Raw genomic sequence first — 6632 nt, 5'->3', positions numbered from 1 at the left:
TGTCTGACCAGAGAGCACCACCGCCTCGCGCCAGGCCGCGGACCGTCCGGCCCCTGCGCGCGGACCGTCCGCCCCTGTGCAGAGGGCACCGTCGCCGGTTCTTCTCGAGTGATTGACGCTCCGAAAAAGCGTCAACACAGTCCAAACAAGGCAACGTCCCTAGCTAGGATGAAGTTTCACGGGAAGGTAGGAGCGTGGCAGAAATAAGATAGGACCCATAGGCCGTACTCAACATGTTTGACAAAATTTTATAAATAGGATATCTGTTGGAAGCTTTTTTAGCCTTGAGTCCTATATTTCGAGAAATGACTCAGTTAGAGACCCTTTTTGGAGTTGCTCTAACTCCCAAACTACTAATAAATACTACTACTACTAACTAGGTCGAGCCAAGCCACTTACTAGTTATATAGCTGACTAACAAAAGTATATCACTAACTAAGTTTATAATTAAGTTATTGATGAATACAAAACTAACCTTCACCTGACAGGGCGGTGCAAGGGCCAAAACAATGGGTGAGGGTCGACATTGGGGTCAAAGTAGCGAGTGGGACAACGATATGTAGGGTCGGTGCTAACACGATTGACAATGTGCACTAGTACTTCGCTTGGTCGTACCATGCTCGAGTTCGATGGTCGATGTTGTTCTCTTTGGGATGATGATGAACATGGGCATGCGGTATACCTTGGGCGCAGGAATGATGGCTGATAGGGCTAAGCATTGTGCAGTAGGAGGGAAAATAATGGCATATGTGGGTCCAATGGTGTGGCTAGCAAGCTCTGGTAGGGTTTTGGGTTTAGGTTTTAGGCAGGGGTGTAGCACAATGACTAGTGGAGGGGAGCTACATGTGGTCAAGGTTAGGGTAGAAGGGAGTGAGAGAAACGAAAGAGAAGATGATGACGAGCAGTTAGGGTAGGACCTCAATGCCATAGATCTTGTCCATCGTCGCCTCCACGCTAACAGTAGTGTGATACCTTGGTGTCGTAACCTATGATGTCAAGACATGTAATTTGGGCACCATATGCAATAACACTGACCATGAGGGTCCAAATATGGAATTATTTCATCTGAGGATAGGTTATGGCGCCGAGATGTGCAATTTCGATGTCGTGTGCCATGGTGCTGACCTAGGATACAAAGATGGGATTAGTTCCTCTAGGGGTCTGTTATGGCGTTCGGCTCCATGCGCCAATGATGTTGAACCTGGGAGGCCAAAGATAGAATTAATTTCTCTGAGATATAAATATGATTTTTAAGAAAAAAGACAAAATACAAAACTCAAAATAAAATTATTAATTTTGAAACTAACATGTTAACCTTGAACTATTATAATGCCCATGCATTGCTATAACACACCAATCATATTTTGATGGTATGGACCCTCCCAAAAAAATTAAAATTAAAGTGGACTCTCTCCAGAAAAATAAATTTAAAATTAAAGTGGAGATATGGCACATATTCTTGATATTAAATTATAGATAATGTACTTTATTTTAGCCAAAAGGTCAAGAAAGATATGAGTTGAAATTGGGACCTGCCCCTTTTATAGCTTGCTTCGTTGCTCGTCCTCATCCAACGATCGAGGTGGTACTCGGAGAGTTGCGCTGTGTGTGACTTCATGTCATATTAGGCTTGGGTGTTCTCTCGTGATCCATCTAGAAGGTAACAACCCACGTCACTTGACAACGCACGATGACGGTGGAATCATGGAAATTGGTGCTTTATAGGAGTAATATAAGAGAAAAGATGTTTGGACCATAGGTTAGATTCGAACAAAAAAGTATAAGGACTTTTTTTAGGAGGGACAACGATGGAAACTGCCCGTACATTGCTATAGTTTCCATTTATACTTGAGTATAGAGTATAAAACACAAAGACATGTATAATCTATTAGTTAGATGTGTGTCAATGTGGGTTAGATGCCAACAACCACAATTTGAATTCTCAATTATGCATAATTTTAGCTTTTTACCATTTAAATGTGGCGGAGCATGACGATGGTGGGAACCGTGAAAACTGGTGCTTTATATAGTATTAGGTGAGTGCCCGTGCATTGCAACGGAAACATATAATATCATAATAACTTATGTACAAATGTGTGTTGTACTGTTATGAGAAAAGATTTCGTAATCCATTTGTAATTCTAGCCATACATAAATTTTGTTATTTTAATTTGTCTATTTTACTAATACATTGCAATCATCAATGTCATACAGACTTATATATATGATTTTAATAATGTCATGTCAATTGCATCATTTAAATGCTAATACTATCACAATAAAATACAAACTTATACCAAGTTTATAGAATAGGAGAATGTTGACACAGTGATCATGTCGAAGAATGTTCATGACGTATACTTGGTAGGGCCATATTGATAGGATACCCAAGTATATAGGATGAGATCATCAGGGCCGGTCCTGAGGTTTCATGGACCCGGGGCGAAACAAAAAATTTTGGGCCTTTAAGGCTATATATATTCAATTTTTTTGTCTAAGTACATAACAAAATTTTGAATGATAAAAGTATCTAATATATCAAAACAACTTCAAATCTTTGTATATATTACCTCAAAAAAATTTATAACATTTCTTGATGCGAATTCATTGATAATAGTGTTGCTATCAACCTTGTTTAATAATTTTTCTCAATACATAAAGTAGCCTATCCGTTGAGTCGATCTTGAGACATCGTTTACCTTGAATAGTTCTTCTACAATTTTAACTTTGAAAAGCTTCTCTCAGCCGATGCCACAGTCACATGCACAATATATAATATCCGATAAGTGATTGAAATAATTGGATACGAATCCATTTGCTGAACATAGTTAAAAATCTCCATAGAAGACATTGGTCTTTTAGGCAAACTTAACTTCATAACCTTCAACTCAAATAGTAGATCATTTACCTCAATGTCAGAACTGGCTTGTGAAGAGAATGTTTTTGCGAATTCACTGCAACATGCTTCTAGTTCAGTATCATTTAACGTCTTCAATGTTGTCGAGCTCAATAAAAACCCAAATATACTCTTGAATGTCTGGAGTTACAGATGCAATTTTAGTTAGTTAGACAATTAAAAAATAGGTCTATTGTAACTTTAACAGGCCGGACCCAACATATAAAACCTATATACATGTACACTACTTGGGGGCCCTTCTAAAATCGGGGGCCCGGTGCGGCCGCTCCACTTGCCCCCCTCCAGGACCGGCCCTGGAGATCATCATGAGACGAAAATTAGGATAAATACATCAATATGGGCATTGGAAAATACTAATAGCAATGACAAGACAGTTTAAGATACCTAGGATTCTAAACAACGAACGCTGTTTTAGCTATGGCAGCATAGAACATGTACTGTATTTAAATCGATCCAGCACCATTTTTCTCTCTACCCAATAGAAACATCTAAAGCATTTTCTTGCCCAGCAGAAACATCCTCACATGTTTGAAGAGATCTTCTCCCCCCAAAAGAAAGGAAATAAATTTGCTTCAGAGAGAGCTAGAAGGTAGGAATATGTTGTCGAAGCACTTAACTTTGTTTGTAGAACAAAACAAAGAATATATGTGGAAAATCTGTTTTCTCCGTGTATGTAGTAATACGGAACCCAATGATTAGACGTAGCAGCAACTGACCATCATTCTTCAGGAATGGCCTACATCTGCAACCTGCTGAGAAGTAACAGATGGTTCAGATGTTGGAAACTTTGTAGAAGGGATGAAAATGAAGATAATGCAGTTGAACATGCATCACATGGCATAAACACGTACTAAAATGCATGTTGCTGGGCGCATTTCAAAATATTGTGTAAACTAACAATTAACTTGATGCTATTTTAGTTTACTTAACTCTACAAGTGAGATGAGATGTCTCAGTCCATAACTGCCCTCCACAAAAGATACTTGATATGTTTTCTTAACTAACAATTAACTTGATGCTATTGAAGAGAAGCTCCTTTGTACAAAGGAGTTACCTGAAGCTCTTGTTTTCCATTTTTTTATTCAAACTCTCTGAAGACCGAATTAAAGGGTGGGCGGGATGGAATCTTTTTGTGTCAAGTATGCAGGAAGCTCTTTTTTATTATGTACCTGAACTATGTTTTTTTATTCAAAGTCTTCAAGGCTATAAAAGCAGCAAAAATAAGCGAAGTACATTATTTAAATTTTAAACACTATCTATGATCTGCTATGCTTTCGTTAGCACAGTTGACTACAAGCTAATGCATTTTCAGGCATACCTCTACTGTGTTCTAGATCCAAAGAACAAATTATCAAAACTGATCAAGAGTAGATAAAGTGATGGTTTTTGGACAAGCTAATGCATTTTAGGCTCCAATATAATTATAGAATAAACTACTTACTACTAATTAGTGGAAGTTCATGACCAGGAATGATTTTTGGACAGGTTATCCTGACAACATTGCATGACTCAAAAAGGTTCAGAAACAAGCTTCTTTTGTCTCAAGTATGCAGGAAGATTGCGATCAGAAACAAACTGAAATGACTATATTACATATTTAGAGCACAGTTGGTTCTAATGCAACTGGCAGTGATATGTCATTTTTGGAATTTGGAGCAGTGGATTTTTCTAAATCCGGCAGTATGAGATAAAGCTACGCCGTAAGGGAAACAGTTGCAGTTTCTGAAGATTAGATAAGGGGGTCATGGTTCATATCTTCTGCTCCCTTTTCAGAACTGAAAGACAAGCCCATGGAACGCTACTTAATAAGCATGTTGAGGATACAAATCTTGTTTCTGTTTTCCTATTAGAATTGGTTCATGACGTTTTCTGTTTGAAGAAACTCGTCTTCCTTTTCAACTCATCAATCCAGCTTGCATTTACACTCATTTTCCACATTCTGAAGCTTCCTGTGAATGTCATTTTTCTCCTCTTATTCAACAGAAATCACATCCATCAATTCCTGGATCTCATTTTCATCTGTACAAGGAACAGGGAAGAATGCCATCATATGGGATAAGCGACTCTATTCCAGAAGAATGGCGAATCTTAAACATAGAAGGGGAAGTTAAGAACGTTACACTGTGAATGCACATCGGCAGTAACGGAGTAACCTGCTCCAACCTGCTACCCAACAAGGCCAACATGTCGATATGAGCTTCATGGGCACTCAAGACTCAGCTCCAACTTCCGCGTAGGCAGGGAAGAAGCCAGGGTAGGCATGGATGGCTCAGCGTGACTTCCGCTCGGCGTGACTTCCGCCCGGCGTCCATGGGCCACCGTGAGGCCCGCGCGCCCCGGGACCACCTCACAAGGGAGCTCGGCCAGGTCCGCGGCCTCCTCTTCCGCACCGACTGGGCGTGGCCAGTGCCAGGTGGCCTGACGGCCGGGCAGTGAGCCAGACCCCAGAGGCTGGATGGCAGTGGGCGCGTCTAGCGGCGAGGATTTGAATTTTGAAGGCGAGCCGTGGTCGCGTCGCGTGGAGGCTGAGGCGACAGGCGAGGGGACGAAGGACGGGGAGCGGAGCACGATGGAGGTGGGTAGTGTCGGGGTGGGCGTCAGGCGCACGGCGGATGAGGGGTCTGTTGGCATGCGCGCGGAGGGGCAGGCGAGACACGGAGGTGCGGCACTGTTGGTTTAATAGGCAGCAGAGACGTTAGTTACGTGTGAATTGTTACGGTTTCTATATATTATATGAGTAGATTTTATTTTAATAAAACATAAAATATATGTATTTTATTGGTTAGATAAGTATGAATGTGTAGCCAACAATCAAAATTTAAACCCTAATTTATGCACAATATTATTTATTTTTTATTATACGGAAAGGTGACGCAGGATGACAGTTGAAACTGCTGCTTTATATAGTAAATAATACCAGTACAATGCTCGTGTCTTGCGATGATACATAAATATTCGATAGAATTTTAAGGCAAAACAATTACATAAAAAGAACAATACATATATTATCATCGACCTCAATAACTCACAAATTTTCTTTACAAACAACCAATACAAAAACTAAACTAAATTTGGGATCCAGAGTGTCTCCTCTTCCTCGACTGTTTAGCCACGCATTGCCCACATCGATGCCTCCTCCTCTCTCCCTTGGTTGTTCTTGCCCCGCTGCCTCCAGAGGCGCATGGCGGCGAAGAGTCGTGAGTCGTGACAGTGATTCAAGGTGCCTATCGATGGGGAAGGTAAAGGCACCACTGCGGGTGGGGTGGGTGTGTGATGGCGACGGCTAGCGAGACAAGGCCAGCAGATTGCCTTGCTCGATTTCCTATATGGCGACTCGCCCCATAGAATGCCCTATATGACGATGTAAAAGAATCCGGATGAGAGAGGCGGAGACGAGAAAATAGATGAGAAGTTGGGACTAAGGGTGTAATCATATCGGATATGGATGGATATTCCTCATTCCATATATGTTTTCATATTTTCATTTAGAATTCGGATCGGATACGAATATTATCAAGTTTTGTCGGATAATATTTGATGGATATCGATATCTTAAGACCGTGTCCAGCAGTTTACCCATATGGTCACTAAAAACATTGTTTTGTACTGTAAAATGTGCTATCAGTAGAGTGGAGTTTGAATATGAGATGAGAATGGATAAGCTGCTGGTGATAGTCTAAAAATCTAAATTTGAGAATACATATACTAATAAAGA

At 40.6% G+C, this 6632-nt stretch overlaps 1 long non-coding RNA gene across 12 annotated transcripts; it reads right to left on the bottom strand.

Moving 5' to 3' along the window:
* Positions 1–1025: 1025 nt before the first annotated feature.
* LOC103654649 (uncharacterized) lies at positions 1026–5566 on the bottom strand. Of its 12 annotated transcripts, none has more exons than XR_002269307.2 (5): positions 5038–5561; positions 2909–4936; positions 2700–2735; positions 1533–1653; positions 1026–1201 (listed from the first exon to the last, which is right to left on the bottom strand). It is a non-coding gene; the product is annotated as an uncharacterized lncRNA (long non-coding RNA). The 12 variants fall into 12 exon arrangements; XR_004857966.1 differs by lacking the exon at positions 1533–1653 and having other exon boundaries at positions 2909–3037; positions 3134–4936; XR_002269310.1 differs by lacking the exons at positions 1026–1201; positions 1533–1653 and having other exon boundaries at positions 2537–2735; positions 2909–3037; positions 3134–3210; positions 3535–4936; positions 5038–5556.
* Between the last annotated feature and the right edge of the window lie 1066 nt (positions 5567–6632).

The sequence above is a fragment of the Zea mays genome, chromosome 4, assembly GCF_902167145.1.
Source record: "Zea mays cultivar B73 chromosome 4, Zm-B73-REFERENCE-NAM-5.0, whole genome shotgun sequence".
NCBI lineage: Eukaryota > Viridiplantae > Streptophyta > Magnoliopsida > Poales > Poaceae > Zea > Zea mays.
The sequence above is the reverse complement of the archived record's forward strand: the minus strand, read 5'-3'. Positions and strand labels throughout refer to the sequence as shown.